Consider the following 14,066-nt stretch of genomic DNA (forward strand, 5'->3'; position numbering starts at 1 on the left):
ATATCATGTTTTTATAGCACCTTCATAGCACCCCACTCTTACTAACAAAACGTCCTAAGCTTTCCACTTACAGATTTAGAAATTTAATGGAGAGATAAACGTGTGTTTTCCTCCCTGCCACCAAATCTTAATCTGTACTGTTTGTTGTCCACGAAATGATCAAATCTCAATCCTTATGGTTCGGTGACCTCAGCGTGATCAAATCTAAATTCTTGCAGATTGGTGACCCTGATGTGATCAAATCTAAATCCTTATGTAAGCAGTCATGTGGTATGATATGATATTCAGGTTCAGACAATATACACATATTGGATGTTCTAACGTGCGGTACATGTTTTTCCACACTGGGTCATATACTTTTTTAATGCCTACCATGTGCAACGGAAAAAGTGCATTGCTAACATATACAAAAGGATAATTATGTTAGGTCATTAGTATTTCATAGCAGGAATGATTCAGTTCTATGAATTAGTAATTAGAGGGGTTTTTTTCTGTAACTAATAGCATGTCACACAGCATCATAATTTAAACATTGTGGAAGTTAATTGCAAAGTGGACTTTTAATTTAATTTAATCCAATTAAATAAAAAATAACTGTGATAAGTATCTTTAATGAAGTATTTTCACTGTAAAAAATATACGACAACAATTTTTCAAAACTAATTTTCATAATTAAATGGTTGGTGTTCAGAGCAGGAATCACTTCCTGATAATTACTAAGGGAAGACATCACTGAGTTCTGCTGGCCTTTTCTGACACAATTTTTCCAGAAATCAATCTTTCTGTTTGACATGAAAAACAACAATGGTCATATTTTGCTTGCTGACTGAACAGCATGCTAATTTTTAGAGCGTAAGTTCAGACTGGAATTAAGGAATTCTGAGAGGTTGATTGGATTTATTGTTGGGGGGAGAAAATGTCTGAGAGAATAAAGATGTTTCGCTCGTATGCAGATGCACACACTGGTGACTTTGTCCCTTAAGTAACCTCAGAAACTGTACATTGCCCTGACAAAAAACTATAATATATCACTGAGCAGCCAGCTTGGCTTAGATAAATTCTGCTCAAACATGTTGCATGGCCTATTTTATTCTAGGCTTCACCTTTTGCAAAATGAAAGCATGGAGATATTGAAGTGCATGCTCGGACTTCAAGAAAAGTAAATCTGGGAAACATTAAACAAGTATATTCATATTATACCTACATGTTCTCATTTCCTCTCTCCCCCCCACCCCCCCTCAATTTTTAATAAAGGAAGTCACCACCAAAATATTGAATCTTCTTTCAGATGAGATTGTAATATGGGAATAAATTATTTTGGTGCACTTTGGGCTGGACTCAAGCAACGTTTTTCATTAGCATTTTCTCAAACACTTTTTTTTCTTCACAAGCACAGATCGGCACATAATCAGTAAAAAAAGAAAAAAAAACAGTTTTCACCTCCCACAAAAAACTTAAATGATAAAAATGAAGTAAAGAACATAATGTGCCAGTTAATATTAATACAGCATCAAGTTTTTCAATAATGTATTCACCAAAGTGCTATACTTTCAATACCAGTTAAATATGGGTAAAATGTACTTTAGTGAATGGAAGAAGACCCAGAAGGTAAAGGGAGCTTACAACATTCAAAACATGATTTGGCTAATTTGAGAAACTTGAAAAAGAATTCATATTGCCCATGTGAAATGAAAGAGGTGTTGCATCGCTCAAGTTGTACAGCTTCAACAATATGCAGTATTCACATCTGGATTAGGCATTTAAATTTAAGTAACTGAAAAAGTAATCTACATGTCGCACCATTTATCAACCAATGACAACCTGCAATGCAGTGGCTATTTAACACACAAGGGACACATATACTGATGTCATTCCTCGTAATGTAATGGGTCTATTTAAGATTGATTGTAGCTATTTAGCACAACATAAATATTTCATACTGACAATGTTCACAATATTACCCAAAAAGTTAAAGTATATAATTATCTGAAAATATATACCGTGATTTATTAAATATATACTGTATATATTGATCAATAATTTTCTTGAAACAGGTTTTTTTTTTTCTTTCATTTTTCTAATGAACACCTGGGGCGCTTTTCAGACTCACAGTTTTCAAATCCCAGTATTAAGGAGAAGAACGCATCGAGCATAAAATCATCATGATTATAAATTTGTCAATGTCAGGGAAAAATAACCTATATAATCATATAACCAGCCTCATGTTTTGCAATCAAACTTCATTCGGTGTCTGTGGAAAAAAAAAATATATTTTACCAAAATGAAAAAAGAAAAGAATCAATGCGCATGAAGTTAATTGATGTGAGAATAAAGCCGGGCTTTCCCGCTTTCGTGCGGAAAGGTGAAAGCATTTGCAGTTCTGAGGACGCCGCGTGCATATTGACCTTCGGTAATGGGGAAGCTCTGGGAAAGGACGAGGAGTCATTAATTTCTCTAGGTCACCATCGTAAGGACGCCGCGGAGATACAGTTGTGTCCATTAAGCTAGAAGAAGACCGCACCTTTTGGGTTTTAAAACAGGCTTAATAAGTCATCTATGACTGTTATAAACCTGGGCATGGGACTGAGTCCGCTTCCATGATCCATCTTCTTCGCGCACAGTTGTCAAAGGGGAACAAAACTGTGTTCCTCTTTGTGCGTCAGGCAAATTGCGCACATCTCAAGTGCTGTTATTTCTTTGTTACCAAATTCATCTGCCTTTTATCAAATTGTGCTACATCCATAAATGATGCATTTTAGAAAAATGTGCGTACGCATGCATGTTTGTTTGTGTGTGTGTCTGTGTTATTATTATTATTATTATTATTATTATTATTATTATTATTATTATTATTATTACTAGTACTAGTACTACAAACCTGTCAAAATAAATCACTCAAAATCTATTCTCATTCCAAAGAGAAAACATTTGTATGAACCTCTTTATGTGAAACACAAAAGGCTTTGCGCTACATCTGCTAAACGCTGAGTTTATTCATTAGCTCTCGACAAGCTGGTCCTTCCCCGTTTCTGAAGGCTCTCCGTGTTCTGTGCATGAAAGATCAAAGCGTGTTTTGCAGGGTGAATCAATAAATAGCGCTGAAGTGAACGAGTCATAATTTACTCTCATATCGTATGCCTGCGGTGTCTTTGCATCGGTATTGTTCCGTCCTCTTTGACCCTTGAAGCAGGCATGTGAAGTGTACCACCTCACCGACAGATGTTCAAGGTACTATTGGTCCTTTTTGATTAAAGGAGCAAACATTTTTACTGAGCGCTTATGATAATCCAATGAATGACTGGGGTTACAAAATTGTTTGTTGTGCCATAGTTACGTGTATATGGCCAATGTTATGATATTCAGTCAGGAAGGTATGATTTTGTCAAAATTCAGGGTGTGGCATTAGATCAAGCCCAGGATAAATTAACCATTTTTTATAAGACAGTATTTCATGGTAGAGCAAACATACAACCATCCAATCATCACAGAACAAAACAAGAAAAAATGTCTTCTCTTTTCCAACACCTAACTAAAGCACAATAATGACTCTGCAGTCATCAAGGAGCCCGTCATTTGTTTATTTTGACATTAGGGTTGCCTTATCCTGTTTGATAAATCCACAATGCATAAGTACAAGTCCCAATGTAAATGCGAAACAATTAGACTTGCCTCATCAAAATTTAGACTCCTAAACATTTGACTGACACCCCCAGAAGCCAATCAGAGGTGCATAATACCAATGACATAAATAGATGTTATAAATAGATGTATTTGGGTTGGGAACATTCAATAACCTTTGCACTGATAAGAAAAGAGAAGCAGAACACACAACTGAACTCCTGTACTACATGACATAACAATAGGTTATTTGAACAGAACAGCGCAAGTGTTATGTTTGTGTTTTATGTCTTTTTTTTGCCTTGTATAGACACAGGGGCACAATCCGGTGGGAATGTAATGAAGGTCGATTTCATATATCCGACTGACATACCAAATTCTGTTGAATAGAAGAGCACTATAACGTAGTGCTGCCTGGTCAAAGGAACAACACAGTCCGTGTGCTTCTGACTTTACCCAATACAACTGTTTTTGTTGCACTAATGAAAACTGCATGGCGGCTACGAACACCCTTTCATGCAGAGAAGCAAGTGCTGTATAATGCTTTGAAGAGAAAAACATACAGCTCTCCTGTGGCAGTCTCCTGGGACAAAAATCCATTTCTGTCTTAGTCTACAGGGGATAGTGTAGCATGATATTACATAATACCTGACTGAAAGGAAGATAAGAAGGAACTTTTCAGATTATAAAATATTATAATCTGTTATAGGGTTTACCCTCTGAAGCTCCTACTGGTGATATTTTCATCTTAGTGAAATATCAAAGGAGAATTTAATATAATTTTATGGACCAAATAGAACGCTGGCCATGTTGCAGAATATATATTATATATATATATATATATATATAGAAAGAAAATACAAATGCAATACATGACATAAAAGGGAAATTAAGATTGTTTTGTTTGCTAGCAACAACAAGAACATCTGCTAAGTGAGCAAATGAACAGATAATTGAATGGAACTGATGCAGAGGCTCTGTGCCAAAAGAAATACAGAAGAGGTGAAATTACAAACTGCTTTTGAGGCCCCTGTCCAAGCCTGAGACTAGCGCTCACCTGTGTGTTCTGAGCTGATAAGAGCAAGTGTTTAATCATAGCATTAGCACGTCCACTGTCCACAAATGACTGCCCCACATTTATGCCATCCTATTTTTTTGTCCTGTCTTATTTGCCATGAGGCTCAGGGAGAGAGAGAGAGAGAGAGAGAGAGAGAGAGAGAGAGATAGAAAGAGAGAGAGAGAGAGAGAGAGAGAGAGAGAGTCTGCTATCTGCTGTTAGTGATTTGAACAGTAGTCTGTGAGGTACATTTTGTGTTTATTTTTAGCTGTAAAGAAGTATAACACCTCTGTCACCTTCACCAAGAAACTTGCTATTTGTGAAAATATATGGAAGTTTTTGTACCTTTAAGGGTACACAGAGTCCTGAGTGTGGCAGCTTTTAAAAATAGGTCAAAAACGAAAGCAATTAGTTCAGGCCATTGTTTGAATAATGGGGGGGGGGGTTAATTGTGAACACTTCACAACACTTGAAACAATTCTGAACACTTCACTTTCGTTTGCATATATCTGTTTATGAACATAGAGTGCAATTTATTGCAAACACAAACACTGGCTGCTGGTCTTTCATGCAACAAAAAAATCTGTGATTGCAGCCCTACCAGAGGCGTTCTGCAGGACAAGCATTTTTTTAAGAGACACTCATCGGTCCCAGCGACATGAAACCCTTTGCAAAAACTGAACCCTAGGAACCCCACAGTTGAACGAGGCACTTCATTTAAATAAAAAGCCATTTCAGTGTTATTATCTGGAAACGAGCCATCTTTTCCGATAATAGCCCGCGACGCCGTGTGACAGAATCGCATAAACAAATTAGATTACCCTAAATTATTCCAAAGGGGAGGGGTCTGTCATAAAAGCCACGTCTCATCATAATGTTCAATCCAGGGTAACTTTGTGCAACAGCAGACAGAAAGAGGGGGAGTTCTGCGGCGCTGATTATTATTTTAGTTGACAGGTAGCACATCCCCCATGACACTGGTTTCAGACAATGTGTCAAGAGCGGAAAATAAATTAAAATGAAAACGCTGTTAGCAACATTGCTCTAGTCTTCACACCCTCGCTCTCCACGTCAGGTGGACCTGCCTGTAAGCAGTGATTAACTCCACAGAACAGGTGAAACGCAGCTCTTAATGGCAAAATGGACGTGTGTGCTTGTGTCTGTGTTAAAAAAGAAACCAAAAACATCATGATAATTCTGTTCATTTTATTTAATTATATGAGATTTTGGGTGATCCCTCTCCCAAACTGTTGTGGTATAATTCAAACTTTAAGCCAGTCTCCATTTCTCCAGCTGAGAACTACCCAGGAACTTGCGAGAAGCCTAACAATTCTCATCTTTTATACATGTCACCTACCGTGCCACAGGATGGTGACACGTGAAAAAAATTTCACATCAGGGAGTGGAGGAGGTATGCTTTGCATGTGCAGGCGACCCAGTGGAATTTTATAACTGTCAAAAGAAAGGATAGATAATTTAACGTGAAGCGCACAGTGGACACATTCAAATGGCTGTTTCAAGGACAGAAATGCAGATGACAATGCTAACAAATTTTTCAATAATTCCTTGAGACTTTCAGCAGCAGAAAAATGTTGCAAAAAATGTATCACAATGTCCAATATGGAGAAAGGCCTCCCTTCCTTGTTTATCTACAAAACCTTAAATGGCTAATTGCGTGGTCCCCATTGTGGCTCTTGAACATGCAGCTGAAAGCTATGCACTGCTAGGATGCACACTCCTGAGAGCGAGCTGCTATCTCCTACACTCCAAACTGCAGGCGACACATCAGAAAACTAGTACTGACCAGATAACAGCCGTATCTCTGACTGACGACACCTGGCAGCCTGCGTGCGCTTGGAGCCTCTCTGGAAGGAATGAATGTAGCGTCGGGCCAAGAATCTCTGGCCAGCTAAAACCCGCTGAATGCATTCTTTGCTAATGTAGTGAACTCCCAGTCAGTGTCCCCTGGTCAAGTGCTCCTGGCGACAGCCTTGGAAGTCCTATTATGAATGGTTTGGTTAGATTTTGTCCAGCATTTCCCACAAGTTTATTTATTTTTTTATTTCCTCATCATCATGTTTTTGCTTCCCTTTTTTCAATGAACATTTTTTTACTGAACCTATGTACAGTAAAGTGATATAAAATGGTCGGCATGGTGGTGCAGTGGGTAGCACCGTTGCCTCACAGCAAGAAGGTCCTTGCAGGTTAGGTTAATTGCCTTGCCCTAGGTATGAGTGTGTGAGTGAATGGTGTGTATGTGCCCTGCAATTAATTGTCCAGTGTGTATTCCTGCTTCTCACCCAGTGCATGCTGGGATAGGCTCCAGTACCTCCAGCACCTCCTGTGACCCTAACCAGGAATAAGCGGGTATTGATAATGGATGGCTATTGGATATAAAGATTAAATAGTAGGCATGGGGGATAGACTCATCTGTATTTAATTATGTACCATACTTGCCTTATCATGTGCAGTGCCATTATAACTTTATTTGCTCTAAATTCTCTGATTAAGAGCTGAAAAAATCTCACAATGATAAATTGACATTCATTACAGATTCTGAAACACCCCCTCCAATGGCCCAGGGTCTTCCCTGGGCACAGAAGTGAGTATGAGCCATATTTTCTGTTTGCTTTGAACTCCACTTCATCGCAGTTCTACAGTAGACAAGAGACTGTTTTCCATATGGTGAATGGCAGTGGATGACTGGCAACTGAAGAGCAGTCCTGTAGAGAATCATCCGCCCACCAAGAACGCACAAAGCAAAAAAGCAAAAAATCTTATGCCAAATAATGAATATTCCGCAACATAGTTTCATCTTCTGAGCTCACCCACCCAAATGATATAAAAAGTCAAGTGACAGTGAAATGGCAGCCCTTTTTTCATCTGGCTTGCAATATCAGAATCACCGCGTAGTTACAAAATGGACCGCTCAGTCTATAAAAAGAAAGAGAATATCTAAATGCCTAAAAGAGCAAATCTAAGACGCACTACAAAATGAACTTGGACTTGAACATTAAATATGAATGAATATGAAAATTCACAGCTAACAAAGCATTGAACACTTCAGATACATCTTTTTCTTGAAATTCTTTTATATTTTATCTTGCAATTCCTTAATTCTTTCTTACATTAATCATTTAATACATTCCTTGATGCTTGACAAAAGATCTGAACAAAATCATGCTCAATTCATCAGAAATACAATGAAACAGAATCAATATTGGGCTTAGATAAAAACATCACTCAACTTTAGCAAAGAACCTGGTCGAAAAACCACCAACACAGACCATTTTGCATTAAAATAAAGTCATGAATTGAAAATAAAGGTTGTTTTTCCAGTATATATGGTGACATTGTCCAAACTCGTCCATTGACTGGAAAGAAGCTAAAATTTCCCATTAAATTTCCCATTAAAAACTGCACTATTTTCATTTGACTGTAGGAACTTTCAGTCAGTAAGCTGTTTCACACACAAGAGCATTCCCACTGCCATACTACGTACACACTGAGAAAGAATTTTCCGGAGAAGGTCAGTAGACATGTGCTAGCAGCAGATAAATATGTGGATATAAAAATGTGGATAAAAAATGTGGATATAAAAAATGTTCAAATGGGTGATTGAAGATAACAAGCCCGAATCCGCAATAGCTGCGACTGCACACGCGCATGCATCCATGTGTGCATGCATCCATGACCAACCTTTCCACAAAATCTTGTGCAAATCTGTGAATCCATTCAGGAGTTATGCACCTTTTTGGGATAGGCCACGTGCATCGCCACGCCCCCTCTTGGTCAATCGGCCTGAAAGTTACTCAGCTCTACCTTCGGTCATGACCAACCTCCATGCCAAATTTCAGCCTCCTGGGCCAAAAACTGTGGCCGCTACAGGGTGGGACACTTTTGTGGACCAACCGACCAACCAACCGACCGATCGACAGACAGAGCTATAGAGCTGCGGTCGCAGCTAAAAATGCTAGCACTTTACCTTAGAAGGGGGATATGGAGTATTTATAAAGCATTTATGCCCATTAATACATTGGATTGGATAGTACTTATGCCTGTAAGTTCCATGGAACACTGACATAATGATGCATTTTAGACACCAATTGCTCTGACATAAGCCTGACTATGATTTGTTGTTTCAGCCATTCAAGGGAACGTTTTGCTATTCACAGGCATTTTCAGATTCTTGGCAGCAAGGTTTTTTAAAGTGATTCAAAATTCTATCTTTGAACTGTGGTTAATAAAGGGCATTGGATTATTTGACTCGTGCAGGATAGCATCATTATGAATGAGTTTTATGTATAAGCTGTATGTCTTTTCAGATAGGATATTTGTCCAATTTTTCAAATGTTTAACTAATGTCCTGATAATATAATGCATACCTCTTTTTTGTTCTTTTTTTTCACCAACCTTTTTTGAAATCTAGATATTTCCTGAATCATTACTTAGGCCAGACATTCTCAAACTAAGCAATGTGTTAAAGCTGGTCTTGTTTTGACCACTTTAATATTTACTTTAATGAATTTCCCAGAATGAATTGTGGACACCTGGTCACTGACACAAAATGAAAAATTACCACTGCATTATACTAAAAAGGAACGTTGCTTTCAGAACCCAGGTAAATGTACTGTTCATAATACTGTCACAGTCATGTTTCTTACTTTGTGTTGTAAACATTTTAAAAATACATATAATTGATTAAAAAGTGCATTTTAATCAATTATACAGTATATTGTGCTGTATATTGTACTGTCGTACAATACACAGTATTGTACGACAGTATACTCTGTCGTATTACAACTTTTCCTGGTTTTTTAATGTTCCAGGGAAAAGACGGAAAGATAATTAGGATTGAGATCATTGAAGAAACTCTGCCTCACTGAACTAAATTTCCCCTCAAACCTTAAATCTGACAAATTGGTAAACCAAGCATGGTAGCGCAGATACTGTGATGTCAGGGGCAATCATAACTTGGCCATGGTGTCAGAACCCCAGAACACAGCTCAAGGTGACTGCCAATGATCGTGTGAAAAGTTGCTGACTTTTATACAATGCCCTACAATGCCCTTTTCAAATTGTATTAAGGGATCTCCACAAACTACAGATGTCAATGGGTAGTTGTGGCAGGGTGCCAGGAGCAGTCACCAGCCAGGTGGTGATTTAATAAGAAAAGGCACGCAGAAGGACATTAAATCAGACATTTGGATGTTTTACACATACTGAAGTAGTGAGCCAGCAAGAACAACCAAAATAAATGAAATAAATTAAACAGTTAAAAAGTATATATACATCTTATACATACATTTAGTCAGAGTCTCCCTGCAGAAGTATCAGAAACTGCATTTATTAACAGGTCTGTGGAACACAATAAGAGCCAGCGGGGTGGTAGCCTATAAAAGTCAGCTGTGTGTGTCTGTACGTAAGGCTACCACTGTAAAAACTCCATTTGTTTTTAAGCTTCATGCTATTTCCGTGACTGTTGATAGGTTTCATTCTCTGTTTATGTCTCAGCAGATGTCTCAATCTAAAAAAAACTGTGATATTCTGTTGTGACAGAGTTTGGCCTCAGGGGTGATTTTCGAGTTCATGATTGAAATTACACAGAACTGTAAAGAGATTGAACAGCTGACCCTTTACTTCTTCGGGCAAAGAAACAGTCGTGAATATTGATGCCAAGTTACACAAACAGATACTCTTTCATAATATTTGACATGAGTGAGTTATTTTATCATAGTTAATGTACAGACCGCTCCCCAAAAAACATGCTGTAGCTACAGCGAACACTTTAGTGGGGCCAGTAGTACATGAGTTTTTTTTGTCATAATATCAAGTGAATTTAAACTATCCAAATTCTACATGCTTATTTGCACCTGTGAATTATTCGCTTTGTGTGAATTGTATTCTGGGCCAAAGCCTATGTCCATATGGAGACGCTGCAGTCTCATCATGCAGCCTGGATTGCGAAGCATGCACGTTCCTCATTAGCTATTGCTGGCCTTCACATTTGATTTGTGTCTTGCCAAACCAGCACCTCATGATAAGACATTGAGCACAAGGCTTTGTCTCTTCTATTCCTCATTATGGGTTTGGCCAATGGTTTCCATGGTATCACTCATCCAACGCCCTGTGGTGTGAATCTCAGAACAACAAGGGGACTACTGTTCACCCCCACCAACTGCTGGAAAACTGAAATATAATCAGTACCTCAAAGGATAAAATAGTTTTCTATAGTTGTAAAGGAAATCTCTAATCAGTGTATCTTCCTTTCTCTTGTTTGAATGTGCTGAAATCCTTGTGAGATCATGTCTCAAGTGTGAACAAGCTTATAAGTCTCCAAATCTCTTTTTTAAAAGGTTGGACACAATTGGAATATTTTTTTTCTGCTTTAGTCACATGATTGAGGCTGTGTGCATTAATTAGTTCTCTGCCTCTGACAATAACAAGCATCTTTCCATTAAGTTACAAAAGGAATAAACAAGCATTCCAATTTGTGCACACCACAAAGCAGATAATTTGGAAACATGTTCTCAAGATGGAGAAGTCTTTGGCTGGGAATAATGGTCACAACAAATTGCTGTCAGCAAAAAAAAGCACATTATACAACATGGGATTTGATGGCTGAACACATGCTGTTATGGGAGTTGCAGCACCCCAGATCAAATCCAAAGCTTCACATTTCCTTGAATAGAACTCTCCGGAAAATTGGAAAGAAGGGGGGCATTGCACTCCCCACAGCTCTCAGTGCATGCACTGTAAAATAAATGAATACATAAAACCAAAATGATTTTAAAAAGGAAAACTTGTTATTTAAAATTTTTGATTTATTTTAATCAGAATGAGTGGGCAAACAGGATGTGGTGAGCAGCTACCTTCTGAACGTGGAAGTAACACTGGTCTTTTCATTGTCATTCTTTGCGATTTTTAATCTGTGGTTTTTCACTGTCATACTTCAATAAGAAATACATTCCTTCATTGAGAAATGGCGAAACGGATTCCTCCAGCCAGTTACTTAGCTTAGCTACCAATGTTATCTCGGAAGTGATTATAAGACTCTAGAGGCTCCACATGGGGCCTCACAGTGCCCTACAGGAGCCCTGATCCACTTCCCTGAAGAATCAGACTCAAGGCAAAGACTCCAAGAATCAAAGCATGCCTGATTCCCATATGTTTTGACCAGTACATCTATAAAAAACAAATGAAAGGCGCCTTCATTGATGAGTGCATAATTGTGCTTTTTAGACCACAGTCCTGTGTGCGTTAAGTAAGGTAAGTTTTAATGTTTATATTTTATGAACCTGATTTATATACAAAATTTACAAATAGTGCTTAGTGTCACTGTTGTCAGGCCAAAATAAGAATTTGGTCTGATGGAATCCCGAATCTGTGTTCAGTTTAGCACATATATCTGGAAATGCCAATGATGAACAATGAACAATGGCACGTGTACAATAGGTGGAACCAGAGCACCAGATTGCAGCTTAATCTGATTTTACAATCTGCAAGCAGATATGCTTTTCCAAGAGGAGTCCATATGGTCACAGACCACAAGGAAGCAGAAAGGATTAAAGGAAGTGGGGTGACTAAAGCCTTTTACCAAACCATCGGATTATTCCACCATATTTCACTGGCTGCAGACCACCAATTACTCTCAGAGGCACTGACACGGTCAGGTTGTGTTTCTTCCGCTGCGATGTTCTCGCAAATATTTTCCCTTTTCCTCATCTGAGTGCAGAGTTTCTCTATCATTTATCGGTCAATCTCCAGATGCTTTGTGGCAGTATCCTGTCTTTCCCATAGACACATCATGTAGTTCCCACCGCTGTCTTTTAAAAGCCAGCGGTGGTGATATGTTTTGTCTTTGAAACCATGGCTGTTCTCCTGACTTTCTGGAGAGATTTCTTACTTATTTAATCTTCTGTGAGATTTCTCACTGAACATGCTGTCTCCCATCTCTTGCAGTTTAAATGGTAATTTGTCAGCATTTCATTAAGTACCTCTTTTCAGGGCATCTTTCCAAAAGTCAGATGGGAAACCACAAGATGCTATTTTGGCAAAATTTCAGCTGCCGTTTGACATAAATAAATTACACAATAAACATACTGTCGAAGAATCGTAGTGTTCAAATTTATGATTATATCAAATTTATGCCAACAATTATACATTAAGGTCTTCTCTTTTTTAGCAAGGTCAAAATATATCAATAGTATGAGACATCAAAAAAATATAAAGCGAGATTCATTTTTATGTGTGAATACAGTATGGGTGACAGGGGTCCATATGGCAATGTTTTAAATAGATAAGGGGTGTGACTGTACAATGTGTAGAGATCACTATTCTGTCTCACCAGCTTCTTGCAATTACCATGGCAACAGTTGGCTGGAGACAGAGGAAAAAATCAAACAGGGATGAAAATATTCTGAAATACATTCAAAATATTGATATTCCAGACTGAATTTCACCAAAATGACAATGAAAATCTAGCGCAACACAAAATAATTTACAAAAATAAGCATTCATCTAGACAGTTTTATGATGCCATTAAAAAAAAGCTTGAGACTCACAGACAAAAGAAGTCCACAGCTCCATAAAAAATCATTTTCAGCAGGCAGTTAAATATATTTGTGTAATTGGTGAATTTCTGCCATTTGATGTTTACCAGTTGTTCATTTTATCTTCCTATATTTTTTCCATAATGGGCCATGGTTGAGACATATTTAGGTGGGCATTCAAAAATTCAGCTGAAGATCATGATATGTGTGTCCTCATAACTGAAAGGTTCAATAACACTGCCAAAATATTGTTGGACACATTTCAAGGTAGACAGGTCATTCATGTGTAGAGGGCTGGTCATTCCAGAATGTAGTATTGTGTGGGCGCGTACAGTCCCTCTGAGACAGCTTGTGCTTTTTGTTTTACAGGTCTACATATCTGTGCCAGCAACAAGATCCCCAAACGCTAGAGATCTGAACAGAGCAAAGGCTGACTGAATCTCAAGACCGCAGCCACCATTAGATTCGTAGTAGGGATGAACAAATGTGACTATTTCTGGACCAAATCGAGATATCACAGATTGCCCAAGAAAATTCATGCAGAAAAAATTGTAAAAACTATCTAGAACTAAAAGGCAAAGATCCAACACCGTCCAAGCTTATGAAATCTAAAAGTTATTCTATTGTTATAAGTCAGTAAATAAATATTTATTTACTTTATACATTTTGACATTTAACTGAGTACTTGAGGTTTGATCCATTGATTGTTTGTTTCGTTTTAAGCTATCTTTTGATATTGTGGGAAGAGCACCAGATGAGCCTATTGTGCCAGTCTAGTCCTGCTGCACTGTGACTCACTGAGATCTGGGTACAACAGATTACTAATTACACATGTCAAC

Source organism: Anguilla anguilla, chromosome 6 (assembly GCF_013347855.1).
Source record: "Anguilla anguilla isolate fAngAng1 chromosome 6, fAngAng1.pri, whole genome shotgun sequence".
NCBI classification, from domain to species: Eukaryota; Metazoa; Chordata; class Actinopteri; order Anguilliformes; family Anguillidae; genus Anguilla; species Anguilla anguilla.